Here is a 26,347-nt window from a genome sequence, read left to right on the forward strand (position 1 = left end):
ATATTTTTTTATTTTATATAAAAATAAACTTTTAAATTATTATTACTTTAAATCAATTATCATTGTTTATAAAAATAATCATATCCTTTTTTTAATTTATACTGGATCTTAAATCCTTTATTATTATTATTATTTCATAAATTATAAAAATATATATGAAAAAATACATACAATTGAAAAATTATACTTATATTAATTGAGCTTGTTAAACTTGTAAAAAAATACTAATACAAATTTATAATTAATTTTATTTATTAAGATATATTTAGATTTTTTAATTTTATTATTGGAATTAATTCTTAAGAATATAATTATATAAAAATAATTCCAAATCTATAGTAATTTATGGATTAATAAAAATTAATCTCTTTGATTAAATTTTTTTACTTAAATAATTAATTTTTAAATTATTCGCATGATAAATAAAATATTTATTTTTATTAAAAATAAAACATATAATTTAGAGGGATATACTTAAAAAAATATTATAATAGATCGCTCATTCTTTTCCCTATTCATGCTTAGATTTCCTTTCATTTCAATTCTTTTAATGTTACCTTTCCTTTCCTTTTTTCTTTTCCTCCTTTAAAAAGTTAGCCTATAGTTTCCAAAAAAAAAAGGACTGTGTTAAGGTTAATTAAATTGCTTCAAAAGAGATTTTTTAAGATTAATTAGACAGCCTCTGCAATGGATTGTTTGCTAGCCAACTATGCTTCCTCAGACGACGAAGAAGAAGAGCAACAGCACCCATAACTTTCTTCTTCTACTTCTCCTTCTTCCTCTCTTTTTTCCTCCCTCTCTAAACCCAAACTTCTTCCCCAACATCCCCGTCGTCGACAATAAAGTTGTAGTAATTCCTAAACCCTCTATTCCTCATCCCAAAAACTCATCTTCTCTTCCCCGGCCTAATCCTTCCAATGTCAAAAAATTGTTCAATTCAAGCCTCCCATAAACCCCAACAGCCACCATGACGAAGACGATGAAAAAGAAAGACGAAGGCGCAGAGAATCCGAATGCCCGGCCCAAGTTCCTTCAGTAAAATCCCTTTTGTCTAGCATTCCGGCGCCCAGGAACTCGACTACATTGGGTGTTACTCCCTCTGCGGGTTCAGGAAGAAGATCCATTATCGAAACCCAAGTGCCCACTTCGACTTTAGCCCCTTTTGAAGACAAAAATGAGGCAAGTATTAGTCAAAGTGCGCCCAATTATTCAAATTATAAATTTGGTACAGATGCAAATGTTGGAAACTCTATGAATTACACTAGTTATGTGAATTATCAGTGGAGTACTGATCAAAATTCTGGCAACTATGGAAGCTATGATTTGGTTTGTGATCAAATTCTATCCAACTATCCAAACTATGCTAATTATAGTAGCTATCAAGCGAGTGATCCAAATGCTGATGTTGCTACTAATTATGGGAGTTATGGGAATTACCATGGACAATATGAGAATAATTGGGGTGATGGTTCAGTGGCTCCTACGTTGCCAGAGACCAGTGGGATGGCTGAAATTGGGGTGAAAGTTAAAGGAAAGAGAGGGAGGCATGAGTTACCAGCAGAAATTGTTGAGGTGAAGCAGGATGAGCTTTTGAAGAATCGGCCTAGAGAGAACAAGTTCAAGATGACTGGAATCGCTTTTGGGCCTTCTTGCCAGGTATTGAACTTCAAAGCTAATCTAATTCTTCAGCTTGTTGTTTTACTTTTTTATCTAATGGGTCTTATTCATTTGCCTTGCGATTTCTGTACTTTTTCTCAAATTGCTACAATGTACTATACATTTTCGGTTTTTTTTTTTGCTCTAATATAGTTCACATGCACTGTGTTGCAGTGCCTTTTGTGTTACTTTTTTGCACATTATGTTGCTAAATAGATGTGGTCCATGAACTCATTGGTTCCTGATTTAGCATGAACTAGTTGTTATTCTCTTTGGCTTTAGCTCTAGTGTTAAGAGATTTTTAGATTGGGGGTAGCTTATTTCCAGTAAGTAGCTTAACAATCAACAATATTCTTCCTTGGGAGTGTAAAAAGTTGTCTGGGTATAGATTGTTATGATAGTAAGTCTAGTTGTTTAAAATTAGTGTTCTTGGTATTTAAAAGTTATGAATGACCCCGATCCAAGCGGGCATAGAAATTGCTAAGTTACTAGTATAGCTACTAGAGATTTAAACTTCAAAGATATTTCTGCGTTATGTTACCTTAAACTGGAGATGAAAAACTAACTTTAATGGAATTGTTTTCTCTTGTGGATTTCATGGGTTGTTGAGGAATATGGAAAACAGGTCTGATTTGGTTTACAAAATTATATAAGAAAGAGCAGTTTGAGGGATAAGGTATGCCTAGCAGAACAATCAAAGGCTAGTAAAGAGAGTACACTTGAAATCTGGAATTTTGATCTAACTAATTTTGCTACTCCAATTGAAGATGGAGAACTTTTAACAAATGTTTGAATTGAGCTTTGCTTTGGGATCTAACTGGCTTGTAGGAAGCTATTTCTCAAATATTTCCCACTGAATAATAGAGGTTTTTTTTCTAAGCATAGATAGAAGCTCATAAAAGAAAGGATCCAATCATGTGAGGAAATGATAAGTAAGAATAGAGGAGTGGTCGGCCATAGGTCAAGGCAAGAGTGGAGAGAGAGGGAAAGAGAAAAGTTCTAAGAAACAAAAGACAAATAGGAAAAATAAAAGACCAAAATGACATAATTGAAGGAAAAGAAAGATATAAAATATAAATACAGACTGGGGGATTTAAATTTGCTAACCTTAGCCCAGAAGGATATAAATAAAAGAGGAACAGTGACCTTTTGAAGTCATTTTGTCTTCCTTCTCCAATGTACAATTGTATCGATACTAATGAGTTTTATGGCAATATGAAAGAAGATTTAAATTGTTCACAATATAGTTGTGCTTGTGAAGTGGACCAATACAACATCAGATTAATAGCTTGTTGCAAGTAGAAAGATTAACAATACAAGTGGCTGACCATTTTTCAAATCTCAAAACCATGTTTAAACTCTCTCAAGTGAACACATGCTCCCTCTTGTTCTCACACTTTCCTTTTGGCCTTATTTTATGCTTTAACCATTTTGGCTTTCCAGATTCTTCCACCAGCACTTTTCTTTTGCTTGAATCTCTCTTTTTTCTAGTCTCTCTTTTCCATTTCTTGATTTTGCCTCTACCTTCTTGTTTCCGTCTTCTCTTTATTTCTTTCTCTTTCACCCATCAATTAGGATACCAAGTTTGGGCATTTACCTACTTGATTCATGGTGCATAAAAGCATAATCTAGGATCTGCAGATTGGATCTAGTTTCAGGGAATACACTAATTGGATAACTATGTTATTAAGACTAATTTTATATTTCTCTAGGACAGAAGTCATTGGTTTTATCTTGTTTTCTGTTGTCTTCAAGTGTCGGAGGTAGTTTAGTAATTGCAGATTTTAGTTCATAGTTTTTGACTGTTGAGTCAATTTGGTGGATCTCAAGTCGTTACAGGTACAGGATCACTAGAACACAATAGACGAGCCTGTGTCTTTTTTAGAATTATGAGAATCATAGTAGCTATTATGCTATCTTTGCAACTGTCTGAAACAATTCTGACCCCATGGTGAAGACTGGATCTCATTCTTCTACTTCTTTAATCTCCAGCACCTTCTACTTCTTTTGTCCTAAATCAGGCCATCAATTACATTATAGCCAGACACTTCCAAAGAAACTGTCAATTTGAACCTCAACTGTTTCATTGACACTGTTCACAACCTGCACAAATAGCTATGTTTGTTTTTCTTTTGGATTTCTACTTTAATGTTTGTCTAAAGCTGTTGGCTTAGATGATAAATATATATATATATATGTGTGTGTGTGTGTGTGTGTGTGTCTGTGTGTGTGCGTGCTCTTTTTGTTGCCTGGTTTTGAATCTGTTGAGAGACTATGGGAAGATAATTTCCCATGAGTTCGCTAAACCCGGTGTAGATAAGCTTGCTTGGACTGGCTTAAGGAGGGGATGTATTGGGCAAAGCCCAAGAACTCCTCCTTGCTAAATTAAATAAATAAATAAATAAAAAAAGTTGTTATAAATTATATGCTCCATTTTTTGTGGTATATATTTTGTTTTCCTCGTATGTTGTATGTAGCACGCTTCGACAAAGGGTAAATTTTCAAAACTTCACTAGAGGAAGCATCAAATTGGTTCCCTATTCTATGTATGAAGCAAAAGGAGGCGGAGCTGCAAGAGAGGCAATCTAGAGGCTTGCTCACTAAAGCTGAAACAGAAGCCAAGTATGGATGGTGATTTTGTCATATTGACCCATATGAAGTACATTGTTACTTGTGTACATCTTGTTCGTTTGTCTCTGGTAAATTGTGTCAATTTTTTGCTCTAATATTTGTAAAAGCTGCATTACTTTTAAAGCTGTAAGTGGGTTGAGCCACATCCGCACATAGTATGCTTGCTCAAGCCTGGGCTAACTTGACAATTTGGACTTCAAATTTTGTACAGGCTCGTCCAAATTACTAAATGATACAGCCCAAAATAAGAATACGGGATCTTTTATTTAATTTTATGGGATTTTTTATTTAATTTTTAGTATTTTTTTTGAAGTTTTAAAATATGAATAATTCTCATTTGTTTAATGTTTACACTATTATATTATATATTTATCCTTTATTAAAGGTGGTAAATGGGTTAGTAGATTGGATTGGATTTGATTAATTAGAATCGAATTATTTTGGATTAAAAAAATTTAGATCATTTCTCATTGAATTATTTTGATTTCGATTTAAGTCAAGTTCAGATCAAGGAACGATCGAATCACTTTGGTTTAGAGTAAAAAAGAATTGGGTCATTTCAGATTAGATGTATTTTGGGTCAAATGAATTCATGTTTAGATTACTTTGGGTTCAAATTCTTAGAGTTCAAGTCAATTTGAATTTGAAATATTTCAATATCCAATTCTTTGATTTTGGATTAATCCTAGGATTAGTGGGGTTTAACATTCAAGTTATTTTTATTCAATTTATTAACTTCTAAGATCATATAAATATAATTAAATTATATAAAAATTAAAATGTCAAAACTAAATGATTTAGAAGTAATTTTTTAATAATATGAAATTATGTTACAATTTAATATAAAATTAATTTTGTTCATGAATTTTATTAATAAAATTTTATTGAATGATATTTAATATATTTTTTTAATTTTAAAATTTTAAGTTATAACATTTGATCTTGAGTGTTAATTTTATGTATAACAAAAATAGTATATTTTTATATTTTTTAAGTTATAAGAAACGATATATTTGTCATAATTGACGGCATCTGAAATGATATAGTGATTACATATCTTTAATTCTTCTTGGTTTTTTATAGAATATTTGGACGCACTAAATGTAGTTGATGCAGCTTTTCCGGTTGTTGATATGTTGGCTATTGTAATAATTATAAAGTTATGAATTTTGTTTATGGTTGGCGAAGATAAATGCTGCCATAAAAAAGCTTAACTAAGCCTAAAAAATGTAATTTTCGTATTATAAGAAAATAATTTTATTTTTATCATAATATACCGATTTGGTAATTAATTATGACATTTAAATATTTATTGATTTTCTAAAAAGTTACTATTAATCTTAAATTTAAAGTCGGATCATTTCGAATTTGAATTATAATTAAGTTGAGTTTGGATTAATTTAAATTCGAATCAAATCAGGTTAGCATAAATTTAAAATTAAATCAATTTAAATTCGAATCAATCTGAATTTAAATAAAATCATATTTAAATTATTAATTTTTTTAATTAAAAAAATCGATGGAATTAAATTTGAATTAAATTATCAAGACATATCGAATTCGGGTATTAAACCTTCAAAATTGAACCTATTTTTTTGAAGGAACCATATTTTTCTTTCCAAGCTTGTTTTATAGATTTAATATTTTTATCCAAACCTTCCAAATCAAGGTTGACCAGGTAGCTCGGTCCTCAGGTCTAATTACTTTTGGTGTTGAGAAAATTTACTTCGTGGTATCTTTATTTCAGGCAGAGAACTTAAGAAAATATGAAATTGATCATGAAAATGGTTGGGGCTGCACGAAAGAAGTCGAGAAAACAGGAAAAAAAAAAAAACTAGGCTTCCTTTGTTGGAAAATACTTTTTGTAAAATATCTATATTTTTTAAAGAAATACAGATTTTTGTTGTTTGAATGATTCAATTTTTTTGTTATTTGGTTATTTTATGGAAAATATATTTTTTATAAATAATATTAATATAATTATTAAAATATTAAAAATTATTTATTAATTATTTTATGGAAAATATTTTTTTTAAAATATGGTTTAGAATAATAAAAAATAATTTTTATTAATTAAGAATAAAAATAAATGAGTTCAAAATAAAAAATTAAACTAAATAAAAAAATGAAAATAATGAATGTGAAACGTATAAAATTTTCAATAACGTTATAAATTATTGAACGTTAAAGTGAGAATATAACAACGTCACTAGATATTTGTTTTTATATATTTATATTTTTTTAAGAAGTTTTGATGTTATAGTTTTATCTAAAAATTCAAATTTCTTATTGCATAAAAAACTTTAAATTTTGAGAATGATTTTGATTTTTTAGTAGATCTTTCTCATCATGGAGAATGCACCCGTAAAATCATTCCTAAAAAAAAAAATTAAGTTTAATTAAAATATATGAATAGCCCAACCGCATTGTAAAAAAGAAAAAAAAAAACAGAAAAAGTCCTAATTAACATGTGTTTGGTACAGTTTAGGGGAAATCTTTTCTACTACACAAGTAGAAGAAAATTGTTAGTTTAGTTGATTAGTTCTCAAATTTTAAAACTTTTATTCTTTTAGGTAGTTATGATTGTTAGGGTTTAAATCCTAATAATTAGAATTAAAGATTTAACATTTTATCAATAAATCAAATGATTGTTGGCTCTCTAAAATCTGTGAGTGCTGAAAGATTAACCTTGTTCTTACAAAAATCTATCTCCTAAATGAGGTAGATGAATATTTTAACCTAAACCCCAAATTTGAAGTTTAGATGAAATTACAAATTAAAAATTTTCACATAATGTTATTGTTTTTATGAAAAAAGTGTTATTGTTTAGTAACATATATGTTGTGATTTTTTTTCATTTTCACCTTATTTTTAAGAATTTATAAAATTATAAAGAATATTAAATTATCCCACATTCATTTTTTTTACTTGGTCTAATTTTTATTGAATTTATTTGTTTTTTATTGTTAATTAAAAATATCTCTTTATTTTATTTATATTTTACCTAAAAAACTTATGATTTATTTGAATAAAAATTGAATATTTTATTTATTTATTTATAAAAATATAAAATATTATCACATATTTTTCAATGATTTAGGACATTTTTATTTTATTTTTAGGAAAATTATATGAAACAACATTGAAATGTTGATATTGTATAGGAAGAGGTAAAGTAGATCGTATTCTAGAAGTTGGACTAAACTTAAAATCCTTTGATCCAGCATCCAGGCTAGGCTAATAGTGGTTATCCACAGGCTACGAGAAGTCGAAGCCATGGGCTGAAAGGTATTGGAATCAGGATTTTCTCTGCCATATTTTTAGTTTCTAGCAAGTTAGAATCGAAACCTTTCCAAGCTCCCAACGCAACACCTATTGGCTGTAAATCCTCCCATGGAAATAGCAGAAGCCACGGAGAATGGTTCGGCAAAAAATCAACCATCTAGCACCACGGCCATGGCAGTCGACCCATTTGCCTTAAACCTTTTAGAAGCAACTACCATTCCAGCAATAGAGAAGTGGCCCAGATGGCCTGGACACTGCGTGTTTCAGCTGATTGTGCCAGTTTTGAAAGTGGGTAGCATAATTGGCCACAAAGGGGACTTATCAAGAAGATATGCGAGGAAACTTGCGCCGGCATCCGTATCCTTGATGCTGCTGTTGGAACTCCTAATCGCATTGTAACTCTTTTTCTTTTTCTTTTTTTTCTTTGGAAAAAAACTGCAAAAGATTTCTGTCCTTTCCTAACTTTCAATAGATAAAGTTGTGTAAAAAAACAATTGGAGTTTTTACGTACAGAATAATTCTTCTAATTTTAGATTTCACCATCCACATCTTATCTCTAATAAGATATTGGAGTTTAATATCCTGTTTTCTTGTTACCCTTGTAGCAGTTCCTTGAATTAATTGGCCTTTCTTCTAGGTTCTAATGTCAGGAAAGAAAGAACCAGAGGCACCTTTTTCCCCTATAATGGATGCTACTATAAGAGTTTTCAAACGTGTCTCTGGTTTGCTTGACAACAATGGGGATGCTAAAGTAGCTGGAGCTGCATTTTGTTCAATCCAGTTGTTAGGAGCATCTGCACAAGCAATCAATTTAATTAGAAAGTAGGGCTCCATAATTAAGTCATTACAAGAGAACACAGGTGCATCTGTGAGGGTGTCGTTAGGAGGTATGTTTTGGACATTTGAAAATATTATTCTATTCATAATAGCTTTTTGGGTTCCCTTTCTTACTTATTTATGCATTTTAGATTGCATTTGATGCATAAGTGATAGGACTTTGAGATCAATGAATTGTCTTTATTTTGCAACTTTAATGCTCTCATCTTATTTTACGACACTATTCATGTGGGATTATGTAATCCTTTTAGCTTTATATATGGTTGTTTATTCTTATTCATATAAGATAATTAATCTAACTAATTGCTCTATCTTTTTATTAAAAAGCTAAAGCCACTAATAAACATGGGATTAAATAAGAAGTTATACTATCCATTCCTATCGTAGGCATGAAATGAACCTTAAATCAATAATGTCCTGGCTAAATTCTGAATGGTTTAGTGCATTACATGGGTAAAAGATTGAAATTCCATGTTTCTTTATTCATAATTTCATGTGTGCACCCCTATGTGCATGTATGTACATTCCTCAGTTATCTATGTCTGAGGGAATTCATGTGCTTTGGCTGTGTGTTTGTGTTGGCTGAAGGGCTTTGCTGGAAGAGGTTGTTGTCTAAATCAACCAAATGTTTCCCTTTGTGAATTTTAATAAAGATTTAAAGAACTTAATGAGGCTCTTTTCTAATTGCATCCCTTCTTGTACCTGTCTTACCTTGGTTGACTTATGGTTATCCCTTTCAATATTACAAAAGAAGGCTAGCTAGTTATTAATTTTCGAAGTCCATTTCTTTTCCTACAAGTCTCTTGCCTTGATCAATAAAATTTTTCCTTTTTTTTTTTTTTTTCTTTTTCGACTTTTTAATTAATAAAGTTATTATTTTAATACCTTAATTTAAAAGATTAGCATTTTAAACTCATCTAGGATGTCCACAAAGTATCCCAATGAGTTCTCTTTTCCCTTTTTTTTTTTAATTTTTTCTTTCTACTTTTTTGTTTTTATGTCTTTTTTATTAAATTAATTTTATGAAAAAATGAGGATAATGGAGTTGTCCATGTGTCACCTACATTTAGCTTTTTCTTCCCCTATTTTGCCTTTTTAAAAATTGTTTAATTAGATAAATTTTACAATACAAAGTTGCCGGTTGATAGAGATGCCAAAATAATCCATATCCAAAGGGTTACAATCCATCCTTATTTGATAGGGGGTGATTTTTTTTTTAAATTGGGATCAAGTTATAATAGGTCGATTTTTTTAATAAAAAACAAGATCGAGGTGGAAATGTGTTTTAGGGTGTGTAAGCACCAAATTTTGCACCCAGGTCAACCAAGAATCGGTTGACTTTTCAAATGGACATATCCAGGCAAGCAAATGAGTGCTTGCTGATAGGTAGACACGCTGGCCAATTGGCAAGCCCAAATTTACCCCTTCAGTGGTTTAATTTGGGTCAGATTGTGATTTAGGCTTGCTTTTAAGCTTGAACCAACCCAAAAGAAGGTTGCTGACTGACACTAGGTGTTGCTGATAGGTTGAGAGAGTCCAATTTAGTCTGAGAATAAAGTTGGACATAATTTCAAATATTTTGAATAGGGAAAGTGGACCCAGTTGATCGCTTGCAAGTGTTGGATTATCAAATTAAATTTTGAAATGATAATTCTGATGATATATCTTTGAAGATAAATCTTAGGATAATTATTTTAAATGAATTTGATAATTTTGGGATTCATCTCTTTATTCCCAAAATGCCCCTATCCTTCATCTATAAATAGCTCTCTCCATTTCTCATTTCAACACACCTCAAGCAAATGACTTACTCATCTCTCTAAATTCTCTAGTCTTAAGCCTTTAGGAATTAGGAAAATTCTCTTAAAGCTTTGAGGAAATCCCCTTAAAACTTCCTTTTCTAGTCCTTAAGAAACCTTACTCAATCAGCCTAAGGTTTATGGATATACATAGCTGAAAATCCATCTTTCTAAGACTTAGTAAGATATTGGTACCGTCTTGTATGATGCTGGCTATGCTCTAAATGGCTGATTTTATGCTGAACTCTATTAGATTGAGGAATCGACATGTCTCTGTCTTAGGTTGCAATGTCCAAAACCCACTAAGGGTTGGTGTGGTTGCCTACTTTAATTATTTAATCTTTTGGTGCAGTTCATAGGCATTTGACTACTATTTAACTCAAATCAAAATGTGATGTATGGTTCTGGAGGAGCACACATTGAAGAATTTTATCTCTTGGAAAATAGAAAACAAAAGGAAGAAATGTCACCATACTAATTTATAAGTTCATGACTCTTACAATTCCCACATGTACACGTGGCAGGCTTATTTTGGTAACAAGAAACCCAATAATGACAAAGACATTTAGGCTTTTGTTTGCTCACAATTCTTTAGCTACTTTTGTATGGCCCTATCATAGAAGGTGTTAGATGCATGAGTTTCACTTTATTCCTCTTAAAGGTAAAAAAATTCCTTTAATTGCTAAGAGGATTAAGGAATAGAAAAACATTTGGATGATATCTCATATTGTCTTTTCTAGAGATTGGAGTAAGGAAAGTATTTTTGAAGTTGAAAAACTATGTAGATTTGGTTCTATTAGCATCTATCTTAGTTTTGTTTAACTCTAGAGATATTAATTTTACCCATACCCATTAAGGAACTACCTTCTTACCTGAATGGAGGTGGGTATTATATTTTGGGAATAGAGATAGGGATAAATATAATTTTAAATTTTTTAGTAGGTACGAGGATAGGAATAGGTAATATAGCACATGCCTACATATATATATATATTTAGTAAATAGATTTTTATTAAATATAAGTTATTATTTTAGATTAATTAGAACTAATATATTTCTATTTAAAATATATATTAATATATTTATAAAAAAATTACATAAATATTCACGATAAAAAATTAAAAAAATTATATTTTGATTTTTATTTTTTTTTAAAAAAAGCTATGGATATGAGGATTATCCACATCCATTAAATAATTATAAGGATGGGGATAGATTTGAAATACACGTTTGGTATGAATAGGGAATGGGTATAATATAAAATTTTTGAAAGGGAATGAAAAATATTCTAGCCGCTCTATACCCTACCCATTGATATATTTATTTAGCTTGTTAGGCCTTTTAGGCTAGGGAAAAGAACTTGAAAGGAAAATATGGTTTAAACAGAAAGGTTTGACCTGCAGTTATTTATAGTAAGGTATTTGCTTTGAGGCAAAGAAAAAAAAGGTAAAGTATTTGCCTGTTGACATGAATCATTCCCTTAACCACACGCCCCCTCTAAAAAATAAAAAATGTTGGTTAAAGGGCGTGAGCATAAGGGGATTAAGTCAGAATTCACTTTAAGCAATTGTTTAAGAAGTTGCAAACTGCTAGAGTGAGTCCAAGGTTGAATAAGCTTCCTTATGAGCTAATTGCATACAGGTATAGATAGATAAAGCAAGAGGTGAAAGTGAGGAACATTTCCTGGTGCTATGAAATTTGAAAATAACTCTTCATCTAAGGGGAACAAATAACATTTATCCAATGATGTGGCACTTATTTGAAATGCAAAATTATCATGCTTTGAACTTTCCATTTTTCCTAGCATACTGCGTCTACTTGATGTTATCCATATTGCATTTTGAGGTAGGTGTTTGACACTTGAACGAACATGGAGTCACAGCCATATCTGCAATTAAGGGGGTTGGTGGTTAGACTGACAATGAATGTCATGGATTGTCAATGGTAGAGTCATGATTATGTTAAAGGTCATCAAAAGAAGGATAAAAAGAAAAGGATCTGAGTTAAAACAGCCATGTGTTAGGTATAAAAGGTTATTTATCATATTCGGTTATAAATTATAATTGAATGAAATTGGATTTAGGCTTTGATTATTTTCTTTAATAAATAATTGGGATTTTTTTTGGTAGGCTAAACACAAAGTCCTTTGTCTTGGTCTAAAACATGAGCTTTTTTAGTGTAACAATTTTGACTATTAACAATAAATTTGGTGTTTTGAGCTAAATGTGAGTAATTTGACCTTAGGCCAATTGTTATATTTTAAATTGGAAAGCAAACCCTTAAATTTGAAATTTTACTTTTCATTTTTGTTATGATACTTTGCAGTAATATAATAAAAGTATATAGACTTGTATTGCTTCCTTTGATTATTTTAGACAACCATTACTGTAAATTGCAAAATGAGTCCTAGCATTTGTATCTTATTTTCAGTTCAAGAGGTGGTCTGTAAATCATAGATTTTCAGATTCTGTAAAATTTACGATGCTTGTGGTATTATTGTGATAGCAGATGAAGTGCCATCTTATGAGGCAGCAGATGAGAGGATTGTGGAGTCATAAGGGGAAACCTTGAAGGTTCTTAAAGCTTTAGAAGCAGTGGTGGGGCCTCTGAGGAAATTTTTGGTTGATCATAGTGTTTTTCCTTTTTTGAAAAGACTGTAAGTTTGATTTCTATGAAATTGTTGTTGTTGTTAGGCCAAAAGTCCTTAATCCAATCACATCAGTGGAAGCAAAATCAAACGATCAATTAATCATACAAGAGACAACAATTTAACGTGGTTTGGTCCGAGTGACTTACGTCCACAGATGAGAAACAAGATTCACTAGTTATAGAGAATTACAAATATACATCAAAACATATCAACCACTCAACAATCAATACTCATAGACCCTCTTAATCTCCTCTACTCTTATGGAGTATTCTCAACCCAAACAAAATATATACCCATGTGCATCCTTTCAATACAATCAAATATATACCCCCATACATCATATTTATGTAGACCCTCTCAGTCTCCTCTAGTCTACTCACAAACAAACATACACACCCATAAGACAAATTTTTAGCAGTCTTATGAGGTGTCTACTCATAAAACCTTACAACTCTCTTATATCTTTTTCTTATACTTAACCTTGTAGAGACTTCACCTATTTATAACTATACAAATTTGTCTATTAAGAATCTCTTTCTTCTTAAAATTCTTCTTTGCAAGTCAAACTTGCCTATTAAGAAAATTCTTCTTTTGCATGTTTTCTTGTCTATCAAGCAATATCTAACAAATTTCAAACAAATCCCTTATGGGATTTGAGTCACTATTCCTAACAATTTTTACCTTGACTTAAATTCTATCAAATCATTTGTCTTCATGCTAGACATGCTTAGCTCCAGCTGTAATGGAAGTCTCACAATCATCTTTTCTTATGTGTCTTTACGCTTTACGCAAACCGATCCTCAATCCTCTAAACATAAACTCGAACTCTTCTCTTGAATTGAGCTCTTTTGAACTTGTATCTTCCCATGTCTCGAACCTCTAGCTATTATCATGTTTTGAACCTTCAGCTTTTTTCACTTGTTAGGGATCATAACAGCTCCGATACCACTTATTAGGGCAAAAGGCCTCAATCGAATTACACCAGCGGAAGTGAAATCAAATGATCAATCAATCACACAAGAGATAACAATTTAACGTGGTTCGGTCCAACTTACCTACGTCCACGGATGAGAAACAAAATCTACTAGTTGTAGAGAATTACAAACATACATCAAAACATATCAACCACTCAACAATCAATACCTATAGGCCTTTTCAATCTCCTTTAGTCTTGTGGAGTATTCTCAACCCAAACAAACACATACCCATGTGCACCATTTCAATACAACCAAACACATACTCATGTGCACTCATACATCATACCTATGTGGACTCTCTTAGTCTCTTTTAGTTCACTCACAAACAAACATACATATCCATAAGACATAAATTTTTAATAGTCTTATGGGATGTCTATCTATAAAACCTTACAACTCTCTTACATCTTTTTCTTATACCTAACCTTGCAGAGACTTCACCTATTTATAACCATATAAACTTACTTATTAAGAATCTCTTGCCTCGTAGAATTCTTCTTTTACAAGTTTTCTTGTCCATCAAGCAATATCTAACAAATCTTAAAGAAATCTCTTATGAGATTTGAGTCACTATTCCTAATTGTTATTGCATTGCAACTTTTTCATGCTAAGTGGTGCTATCTTCGTTTGCAGTATAATGCAATAGTCACTTAAGATCTTCAAGCACAGACACGTGAAAAGTCATCTCTGCATACTGCTTCTTAAAGTGGAATTGGAATTGATCTTCGTGTTACAGCAAGGATGGATTCATTGTTACTTGAACGTGAAACACAGTTGGAGTCACGAATCCCATCTTTTGGAATCTCATTCTATGAGGCAAGAGCCTACACTTTTGACAATACATTCTACTTGAGGACTTGTTCGATCTATTGTTCCTATTGTCAAACAAGTTTGTTTTTGTGTGTACCTGAATTTTTTTTTAATTCCTTTTTGCGAAGGGCCTAGGGTGAAATCTGAGATTTTGATGTCAAATAAGGAAGAGAAAGGGGGGAAGGGAGATAAGATGGAAAATTAGAGGGCAGAACAGAAATAGGGTAATTAAGAGAGGAGAGAAACATGGAGAACCAAGGAGAGGTAAATCTCAAATTTAATACTCCAAATTCTCAATAATTTATAACCCATAGCTGGTTGAAAGATAATCAATTGAAGCATTTATAGGCACAGGCCATAAAACTTTAACATAAACTAAAAATATCAAATAAATCTATAATTAATAATAAATCCTAATAACCCCAAGTTGATTCTCCATCAACTACTATGCTAATTTAAAAATATGAGAACTAAATCACTTTGAGCCATTTTTTTAGTTTCATTCTTGCCCTTCTTGGTCTAAGGCGATGCTACTTGAGTCTAAGGTTTTGAATGTAGCAAATTTTCTCTGTTATTACGTCTTCATCATTACACACTTTTAATTCAGTTTGGATATTTTGCATGGATATTTTGTAGTGTAAATTAGGCTTTATGAGTGAAACTTTGTCATGGTTGTCTACATGTAGACTGGACCTGCAACAGTTTCTTCATTTGATATATATATATATATATATTTATATATTTTTATGTATCATCATTTCTCTTGTTGATTTCTGGAATCAGATTGCTCAAACAATGCAAATACCATTTTCTAAGGCTGAGGACATCATTGGGATCGGAGGACCTAATATTGCATGCAGTCGTCGCTCTAGTGGAGCCATCATAACTGTGCAAGATAGTATGGGCCTATCTGATGAAATAACGGTGGAAATTAAAGGCATCTCATCACAGCTTCAGTGGGCTCAACAACTGATTGAAGTAGGAGGCTTTCCTGTATGACTTGTTTGTTAATTTAGACACAACAAAATTGTATTCTTTGCCCTGTTATCATAGGGCTCTGCTCTACCTTTTGATAATTTTTTTTTAGGTTGAGAAGTTGATAATTTGTTTAGTTACTGGCTGGTGGTTCAAGAAGTTTCGCTCCGATTAGTATTACTTTTCTCTTAGGTTATATAAATAATGGAACTAAGACTGCTTTGTATTTTCCATGGATATAGTTCTATATAATAATGTCGTAAGTGTATGCATTGGATTTACATGTTAGTGCTGATTAATGTTTTTGGTTGATACAGGAATTTATAGGCAATTACAAAGATCCAGTTACAAGCAGCGGCTATAAAGAGACGAGTTATAGGTCGTCGTTTTCTCAGTTGGGCAGCACATCTTCTTCACTTTCAACGCAACCCTATGGTGGAGGATATGGGGGATCTTCTTCTAGTGTAGTAGGTGGCTACTCTACTTTTAGGCTTTAAGAGGAATTATGTGGATGAATTTGTGTGGGAGGTTGGGGGTTGGGAATGAGAAGGGGACTGGGGTATGCGATGAGTGCGGGATCAGGTTAAGTGTTAGATTTCCCTTTCTTCATTTGATGTAAATTCGATACAAGGTAAAGATGTAGCAAAAGCTTGACAGTCAAATTTAGAAGCTTAAGCATTCAACCTTTTTGCCTAAGTTTGCAGCCATCTGAATTATCCGATGCTAATGCCATAATCTGAGCACATTTTATGTTTATTTTATAATCAAGGGATGTACATGGATAGATTTTGCAATTCATGTATTTTTGTTATGTAAAATAATAATAGTTCGGATATTCATATTGTGTGTTACACAAAAATTATATATTATAATAAATATATTTGTTTTTGTTAAATTTATATATGATTTTTGTAAAAATTTTAAAATGTTATTTTTATATATATTTTTTATATCGATTTTATATTGTATTATTATAAATTTTAAATTGATAGATCTGTTCACGGGTGAAACTTAAGTTTCATGCACATTTATATATTAAAGCGTTTTTAAATTAATAATTTTAAATAATTTAAAATTAAAATTACAAAAAAAAGAGATTATTATTTGCTTATCCATTGTTTCATTTCTATCTCCCATACGTATTATTTTTTATTTCTTGCCATAAAATTAAATGGTACTCGAAAATAAAGCAAGTTTTGAAAAAAAGAAAATGGATGCATGTAGGCTTCTCTCTAGTGGCTTTTGGTAGATGATAATATTTATTTCTTATCTTGACATTTTTTATTCAAAAATTTTATAATCTTGAAATTTATTTTTAATCGTACTAATTACTAATTTCAGGTGAAAAAGAGGAGAAAATAGGTTAAATTAATGGAAAATAAAACAAATTTCTTTTTTTTTTTTTGGCCATGATAAAGACCTAATTTAAAATTGTTGTTGTAATTAAAAAAATCTGAGTTGAAAAATGTGTTCAGAAGTGTAATAAGAAAAATGTCATTCAAGAATTTAAAAAATATTTAATATTATTGTGAAAAAGTAATGTGATTAATTAAAATAATAAAAAGATATGATAAAATAATAAAATTTTAGAGATGTAGGATAGTAAAATCATTTTATGCGCAAAAATTACAGTTGAACGCAAAAACATTTCTTTTTAGCTTTGGATTTGAGTTTGTAAACCATTTTTTAAAAGTAAAAATTAAATTTTATTTTTATTATTTATCATCTAATCTGGACCAAAACAAATTTTGAATGTAAAATTCACTTTCAACCTCAATAGTAAATTAGCCAAGGTTAAAGATAAACAAAACATGAATTTAAATCCTAAAAATATGTTTAAAAATATAATGACCATGGGCAGTCTTTAGGAGAAACTTTTATATAAGAAATTAAAGAAATCAATGGATTAGTAAAAATGATGAAATCATGTAAATCATTTATTTCATTCTTTATTCACAGAGAAAGAATGTGCTGATTAGCAACTTAGCAAATCAAACCCACAAATTTTCTTAAAATTAACTTCATTAAAATATGTCTCTTAAACACTAAAAGGCAATTAAAATTTGTTAAACATAATTAAAGAATCAAGATTATTATTTGATAAATTAATTAAGATTCTTTTTTTTTTTTCATTCCCTAATTCCATCTTGTAAAAAGTACTGGCAGTTCACTACTAACTATAATGTCATATCACATCAAACAAACAAAAAATATATTTTGTTCATTGAATATAGAATAAGAGATAAAAATAATGTGATTCGAATTTTCATTTTACAAGTCTTTTTAAGTTTTTTTAACTACTAATCATATTCTCATATAATCTTCTCTCTTTTTACTGCTGTAATTTAATCTTATTGAAACCTAAAGTAAACTACTTCTTTTTGCTATTTACTATTTTATTTTATTTTTTTATATTGTAGTTTTCTAATGCAACTTGAGATTACTTTTATTGTCCATTGTGACTCAGTTTTTAGGGTGGTTAAATGCAGGGAAAACCCCTTAAATCCTATTGTCTATGGTGGTTTAAATTTTTTTTCCATTTTTTTTATTCTAGTTGCTTTATATATATATGAATGTATATATTATATATATATATTTATTTATATATCAAAATATACAAATTGATATATATATATATATATACATATATTTATATTCAAAATATAAAAATTGATACCTAAACTTAAATAAGTTACAATTACTCAAACTTTAAAACCGTGTGTGATGTTAGTCCATAAACTTCATACCGTTGAACCAATTAGCTTAGGTAGCAATGTCCAGTTGTAACATGCCATGTATATGCGACATGTAAACAGAAAATGATTTGAAATGCCCTGTAGCGAGCAAGTGGCAATCAAACATTGGATCACCTAAACTTTCGACATTCAGTTAAAAAACCAGTCAGAACCGAAAATCTCAGCCAATGATGACATCTCTACTTCGCCGACAATTTTCTTTCACTTTCTTTTTGGCTCCTCATCTTCCCTCTTGCTTCTACTTCCATCGTATTGTAACAAACATAAAATTACGGAAGACAAAGCAATAGAGAGAAGAGTCAGAAGTAGACAGTAAATCACGAGAGAAAAAAGAATAAAGGATAAATAAAAGCCAATATCATTTGTCAGGGATGGTGACAACAAAAACATCGTGAGATGTGGTGGAGTGAGAGTGAAGGGAGGAGAGAGGCATGTTAGGATAAAGTTTACATTTGAGTAAAAAATTTTATGTTATTAAAAAATTTAAATGAAATGTTATATATATATATATATATATATATGGAGGACTCAAAAATTTAATAGATTAAATTTTTAGACTTAAGTAGTGTCTAATATATATGTATAAGTTATCTGGTGTGCTCTCATGGGCTCTAACAAATCTCCCAATAATTAATATCAAAGCCAAGGTTATTGGTTTAAGTTTGAGTGATGTGGTTGGGAGGAGATTATTGACAGATCGGAGGTTGGCCGCATCCATCAATTCCATGTGCTCGAAAGTCAGTATTAAAATGTTCGATTTTGATGTAATAAGTATATGATAATATGCAAAAGCAGAACACTCAAGTGAGCGATGTATTGAGTCAATCTGGAGTGGAAGCTTGAAGGAGCACTGAGACAACCTAGGTGGCAAGGTTGAATGCTGTGGCCTAACTTAAAAGCGCATTAGAGATGTGAGGTTGCTTGACCCAAATGAGATATTGATAAGACTTACTCGCATGGGAGAGTCGAGGTGGAACTTGATCAGAACTCATAAGTGAATGGGAAAGATTACTGAAATAAGTTTCATATGTGAGTAAAGAATCCCGCATCATTAAAAATTTTTAATACAATGTCCTATATATACATAAAAAACCTAATAACCTAATAGTTTAAGTTTTTGAGCTCAACTGGTGTCCAACACGTATGTATAGGCTTTCTAGTGTGCTTCCATGGGCTCTAAGTGTGACAAATCTCCCAACAAGGCAAAAAGAGAAAATTGGTTCTAGAAAAAAAATTGAAAGGAAAAGGCTACAATAAAATTAAAAAAAAAGTAAAAAGTATTTTTTCACCCATTCATCTATAGAGGGCGACATGGTATTTCACAATCACAATCAGTATTTAATATTTGCATAAGGCATATACATGGCACATTACAATTGGGTATTGCCATCTAAGCTCACTGGTTTAACGACATAAAATTTGTTGATGGTAGGGATGAACAAATAATTGATTTGGTTAATTCGATTATAAAAATTTTAAAGTTGATTTACTCGAATTAATTTATGTAAAAATCAAATTGACTAATTAGAGGATTGAAAATGACATAAACTAAACTAACTTAAGTAAATGGATTTAGTTAGTTTGTTCGATTTTTTCAGTTTATAAATCAAATTGTAAAAAAAAAAAAAAAGACTTAAAATTTATTGGGTAATTAAGTAAAGATGAAAATTATTAAATGAGTACCTGGAACAAACTAAGCAAGAACATTTAAACAAGAGCATACTTTAAATAAACAAGTTGTATGAAATTGTGATGCTTTATATGAAAAAACTAAACACATCTAAGAGATTTGCGATCTAATATCCAAGGCATTTAAATACTGATAGAAGGGTGATTAGATTTAAACAAAACATAGTTTCCTAAGATTTCCAAAAGAAATCTAAGCCAAAAAAAAAAAAAAAAAGATAATAATAATCATCACATAGTTTCAGTGAAAACAAATAGAAAAAGAAATGGAAAATTATATCCAAGAAAATGTCAAAAGAAATCCAAGCAGATTTAAGTCGACATACTTTTAGGGAATAATAAGCAGATTTTGGTAATAACAAGAAAATTTTGAGTGAGGGAAAGAGGTTAAGCACACACTGACTTCAGCTTTGGTGTGGTGGCTTTAGGCATCACTAATAGTGGCTTCTGGCATGCTTGTGAAAAGTGAAAGGAGATGTGAGTGCCTTTAGTATAGTGGAATTCAAGCGATAATGAAATAGGCAAGAAGAAAACAAAGAGGAAGAATAGCATAATAGGGATTTCAGATTTTGGGGTTTCATAAACAAGCAATGGGTAAGGGTAAATAGGTATTTTTATTAAATATTTAATTATTAAAATTCACTTTTTTCAATTAGTTTGGCTTATAAAATTCAAAATCATAAATCGAATAATTAAATTGATTAGAAACCAATTAAATAAAAAAAACTTATCCAATTTAATTGAATTATCATCTTTAAATCAATTTAGTTAGTTTAAATCGATCATTTGCTCTCCCTTAGTTGATGGTGTTTTTAGGTGTTAATTGAAGGAAAGTGATATAGTGACTATGTGAGGGGAAGCTTGAATCTACAATAAGAAAGTACAATTAAAGGATGCTGGAGGTGGTGCTCCTAGATACAGTCCGATGCTCAAATTAATAAAGTGTTTAAAGGTTTAGTAAGGAAAAAGATGTACAGTAAATACTAAGAAAGCTTCAAGAGAAAGAATGCTTAGTTCATAACGTACTTGAACCTCATTTTTACCTTATATATAAGAGAAAAGGTAGTGGCATGACTAGCACAGTTAAAAGTTGATGATAAGTTTACATAGAGCCTAAGAAGGGGCCTCATAGGTGATTGTGTACTATATTTAATGATCTCAGGTAAGTGTGGACTACATTTAATGATTTTAAGCAAGCTAGTTGTGTTGGTTTGAAGTGATGTTTTATGAGACATTAGTAGAGGAAGTTGGACGAGTCTCTCCTTGGTGAAGACGAGTCCGCTCTGTGATGAAGGGTTTAGATGTCAAACCCACTTATAATGGCATGGTAATCAATCGTGTGTTGATTAGGTGTCATAGGAGTTGACCTCATTAACTAAGTAAACAAGAACAACAAAATTTAAAAAGACAAAGTTTTGCAATTTAAGCAGTGAGTTATAGCTTGTTTTAGTTTAGGTACCAATTTGTACATTTGAAATAGTTTCATGTACCAAATCTATAATTAACTCATATAAGAGATTAAAACTAAAAAAAAAAAAAAAACCAAAATTTCATTTTTAGAGGTAGCTTGTATATGTGGTGAGCATTTCATCTAAAACTATTTTTATTATAATTTTATAATTATTTAATCATAATAAAGAATTATGTTGCTTATCCAAAAAAATCATGTAAGGGTCCATTAATTATAAACTTGGATTTCACATAAAATTATGATGGACTTCACATATTTTTAAATCATGATTTAATTAATTATAATATAATAATTATAAGTAATATGTTTTCTCCCACATGTGTGTGTGTGTGTGTGTTTTTTTTCTTTTGCTAAATTAGAAAGTTTTTATTTTTTAAAGAGACAAAGACATTAAAAACTTTTATTTTTTAAAGAGATAAAGAGATTGGATAAAACACCATATAGCTAACACACCACTCCTAATTACAAGACCCCTAGTAGCCAACACAGGCTTTAACGCCTCAAAAAGCAACCCTTATTATCACTGGGATGTAAAAAAATTCAGCCTAATCTACTTCATTTTTAGCCAACACATTCACCATCCTCTTTATTTCCCTTAATACATTGGCCATTATGACAGCTTTCGACTCCCTAACCAAAGTGTCAATCCATAGAAAATATCCCATAATGCCTACGATCTAGAATTTGCATCTACGTACCTAGCAATGACTTTAGCATCTGATTCAATGATTAATCCATTGTTAAAAAGTTGTGCTTAAATACATATTCATTTTTAGCAAAACAGATCAACCAAAATGCAGCAACAACAATAACTAGCCACCATTATCTCAAAGCACCAATAAACAACAAAACACATTAACAAGAACATTTTGAAAGATTATAGATGACACCACACCATGCTCCACTAGTGAAAAAACCTCTCCCAAGACTTACTCACCCAGGGACAATTAATTAGCACATGATCCATACAATCCTCATTCAATTCATTCCGCTAGCATAAAGTTTGATTATAAGAAATTGCCACCCCTTCCTTTTCGAGAAAGCTTTATGTTCCTATATAATTTTGTCACCTTTTGAGTCCACTAAAAAAAAAACTTCCAACTTAAGACACAACTCCGTAAGCATGAAATCCTCTCATACGAAAAAAGGGCTTTTAATACATATATACATATACATATGTATCTACACGTGTGTATGATGATGCGATGATGGGAGACTGTAAATTACTACCATAGGATGTATGGGTAGGATAATGGAGCAATTGTGATTTGGTTTAGAGTTTTTACCTAAAAAATCAAAGAGGATACCAACATGTCGACCGATGACATTTTTCATACTAGTAATGTAGGAGATGTTATCCATGCTGGAGGTAATAATAATGTAGGTTCTAATAATAATTCTTGAATCCTAATCTTATTAAGCCGTTCTAGTTTAAAGCTTGTTAACCTCATAATTCTTTTGTCTGTTTGTCACACAATTTGTTTCGTCCAAGCAAGTAAGGTCGTAAACTTAATGATGAACATTAGCACAAGGTTTGGTGGATATTAAGCATCCGATTGAATGATAGGAGAATTGTGTGTAGTGGACTATTGATTTGAAAAAGCTGGTGTGGGTCAACTTTTACTTAAGGAACTTATGTGAAGTTATTGAAACAAAAATATAATGAAGAGGATGTTACAATAAAGGTACTAGAAAATGGTGGATTTAAATTTTTTTAGCATCATCCTTGTTGCTTGTCGGAGGCTTTGTTACTTTACCCTTTAAAAAAAAAATCTTTGTGTTGTCTTTATTGCTTTGAAGGTGAACTCTTTAGCTTTTGGTTTTGCATATCAAGGAGATAGGCATTGTAGCTTTCTTTTTGTATGTCGATGAGACATTTTTTTACTTTCTTTTTGCACATCTAGAAGGTAAGTGTCGTAGCTTCGCCTTTTTTTATGTTAACACATTTCATTGTTTTATCTTTGCATCTTACAAGAGACGAGTGTCATGTTTTTTCCTATTTGTATGTTGGCACAATAAGCACAGTTCCTTTTGCCTTTACACATTTGTGAAGTAAATATTGTTGTTTCGTGGCATAATCATTTTTAGTTATACCTTTGCATATATGAAAGGTAAGCGTTGATGCTTCTTCCTTTTGTATGCTTGGCAATATGAAAAATATTGTCTCACCCTTGTTTGGTTTTTCACATTTGGGATGTGAACACCATGGCTTCACTTTTTTATGTGCTAGTAATTAAGATGAGCATTATTGTTGTACCTTTTTAATTTCATTAGCCAAACTTAGTGCTTTCTTTTAAAACTTGAGATGCCTTATCTTTGAGCATTGCGTGCTTTTTATGTTGTTTCTTAAATGTTACAAGTCTTTTAGTAACTTCTTCTACTCGTTTAAGGTTCTTCATATCAACTTTAAAGTATTCAAGGTGCTTTGAAATGTTTGATAACATTCTTCAATTATTTGAGGGTATTCGACATCCTCTAGCTAAGGTTTTAGGTGTTTGACGTCTTTCACTTGTTTGAGATCTTTAACACTCATCCTCTAAGTGTTTAAGGTGTTTGTCAACATTTTCCAAAATTTTGATGTATTCCACATTCATCCTTCAAGTGTTTGAGGTATTTAATAACATCGCAAACTTGATTAAGGCTTTTTTGATGTCTTTAAGAAGGTTTTTATGCCTTTTATTGGCTTTGGGGGTGCCACATCCTTCTTTTGCAAGCTAGTATATCATCTTTTTTTAGGCCATATCAAAGCCCTCAAATTCTCTACTAGGATGATACCTTTTTAGGTTAGCAAACTTAAAGTGGCGAATGGCGACCAATTCTCTAAGTCAAGTTCATCAGTTTGGGGAACATCTCACTACAACCCTCCAAAAGAACCACAATTCCTTCGACTTGGTGAGTGGTTAGGTATCTGGCTTGGCAAAAATGGTGCCGGCTTGATAACAAGGTCAATGTTTATGAAAAGATGAGATATTTAGGGATGGAGTCTTCAAAACCAATTTCTATGACAAGGATGGTTATGGGTGGGTAAAAGATTCTTTGCAACATTGGGTTTAGCTTTGTTATCAGTTAGAATCAATCAGGTTTTGGATGGTGTAGCATTGTGCTTAAAAGTAAGGCAACTTTGTATGGAATGATCCATGTTTCCATTAAGATAATCAAATGTAGCATTGGCATCATACCATTTAGGACAAGAAAGTTTCAATGGTTTTAAATGAACAAGTGATACTAAATGACTCTTAATAAGTTTTAGGAATAACTCAGCATACGACATAGGAATTAGGTTAATGTGACTTTTTTCTTGATGATCTCGTGCTTTCTTTGAACCATTTATCTGGTTATTCGATCTTGAAATTGGTCTAATGGTTAGTGGAGTAAAAAAGGTTTGAAACATAAAATGAAAAGCTAAGGCCGATATTGGTTGATAGGGGTATGGTATTTGGGACATTGATTGGCTAAAGGATAAAAATAGGGATATGCTGGATATGGGTGGTGAGGGACAAACAGTTAGGGTGAAGGCCTTTTATAGACAATTACATGGGCTTCTTGCTCTTTCTTCTTGAGGGTTGCTGTTTTCTTAGTATTGGAGGCTTTTTGTCCTTCAATTTTATCATTTTTTATGGCATTTTTAATCATTTATCCAGAGATCACCATGTTAGCAAAATTTTTAGTAGTGTTACCTTCTAGCTTGTCATAGTATAAGACTTTAAGGTATTAACAAAGAGCACGGTTGTTTTCTTTTTTATTAGCAGTGATTGGACTTGGGCTGTAAGATCTCCCCATCTATAAGCATACTCTACAAATTTTGTAAACTTCTTTTCCATTTCTGAAGGGATAGACGATCTGTAGCTATGTCTATTAAATGTTTATGTTGAGCAATGAAGGCCCTGGCCGGATTTTTTTAGGAATAGATTTTGCTTTGGTCTAGCTATATGTACCACATCGTTGTAAATCTAATTAAACTATCTTGAAAGCAATGGATTAGAAGTTTATCATTGCAAGTCTCCTTGTCATTTTTTGACAAAACATTGTGATATAAACTAAAGAGCATTTAGTTCCTTTATACTTTTCAAAATTTAAAACCTTAAATTTAGCTGGTATGATTAGGTCTGGTATTAAACTTAGTTCATTGGCATCAATGCTTTATTAGATATCGCTTCCTTCAACTACCCTAAGTCTTTCTTCAAGCAAATCATATTTATTTAGCATCTCTATTCGGTTAACTCTAATATATCCTGCAACTTTTCCATTTTTTTGGGATTATCAAGATTCAACACCAAGATAGGGTCAGTAGGACTAGATCTCGAATTAATATTTATATGAATCAGTGATTGCCTAGTAGCAAGACCAGTGTAGATGTAAGGTTGTCCGCTTATGGGTGGTATAGTTATACCTTGAGAAGTTTAGGTATAAGGTGGAGTAAAACCAGGTGGGTATAGTGGTTATTTGATATGAATTTCTTCCCTTAGTCCTAATGCTTCAACAATTCCCTTCCCCTTTGATTGTCCTAACAATAATTGCTTCAACTCTAGCATATACATATCAATATTCTATTGTATTTCAACTATTCTTTCCTTGATTTCCTCTTGGACTTTTTCAACTTTTTCAATCTTGGTTGAATTTTTGTTCTCCATGATTTTGAACAAAACTAATATCTCTATGTTTTTTCAAAGAAAGATTTAATGAGAAATCAACACTATTGAATCTTTATTTATTAAAAAAATAAAAATAAAATCTACCTTACATGATAGAACTGCACATGAAATGATCATGAATGCACGAGTGATGCAAATATGCTATTGCAATGCATAGATGCT

General features: G+C 31.1%; 2 pseudogenes across 2 annotated transcripts; both read left to right on the forward strand.

Annotated features, from left to right (window-relative positions):
• Positions 1 to 531: 531 nt before the first annotated feature.
• Positions 532 to 4,562, forward strand: LOC111285240 (uncharacterized; annotated as a pseudogene). Its single transcript, XR_016342892.1, has 2 exons — positions 532 to 1,656; positions 4,134 to 4,562. The product of XR_016342892.1 is annotated as an uncharacterized LOC111285240 (transcript).
• Positions 4,563 to 7,518: 2,956 nt separating this feature from the next.
• Positions 7,519 to 16,515, forward strand: LOC111286391 (RNA-binding KH domain-containing protein PEPPER-like; annotated as a pseudogene). The gene is made up of 7 exons (XR_016342893.1): positions 7,519 to 7,967; positions 8,210 to 8,459; positions 12,717 to 12,864; positions 14,448 to 14,449; positions 14,491 to 14,724; positions 15,429 to 15,623; positions 15,938 to 16,515. The product of XR_016342893.1 is annotated as an RNA-binding KH domain-containing protein PEPPER-like (transcript).
• Positions 16,516 to 26,347: the final 9,832 nt, after the last annotated feature.

The sequence above is a fragment of the Durio zibethinus genome, chromosome 6 (genome assembly GCF_047325235.1).
Source record: "Durio zibethinus cultivar Kanyao isolate XHJ-2024 chromosome 6, ASM4732523v1, whole genome shotgun sequence".
NCBI lineage: Eukaryota > Viridiplantae > Streptophyta > Magnoliopsida > Malvales > Malvaceae > Durio > Durio zibethinus.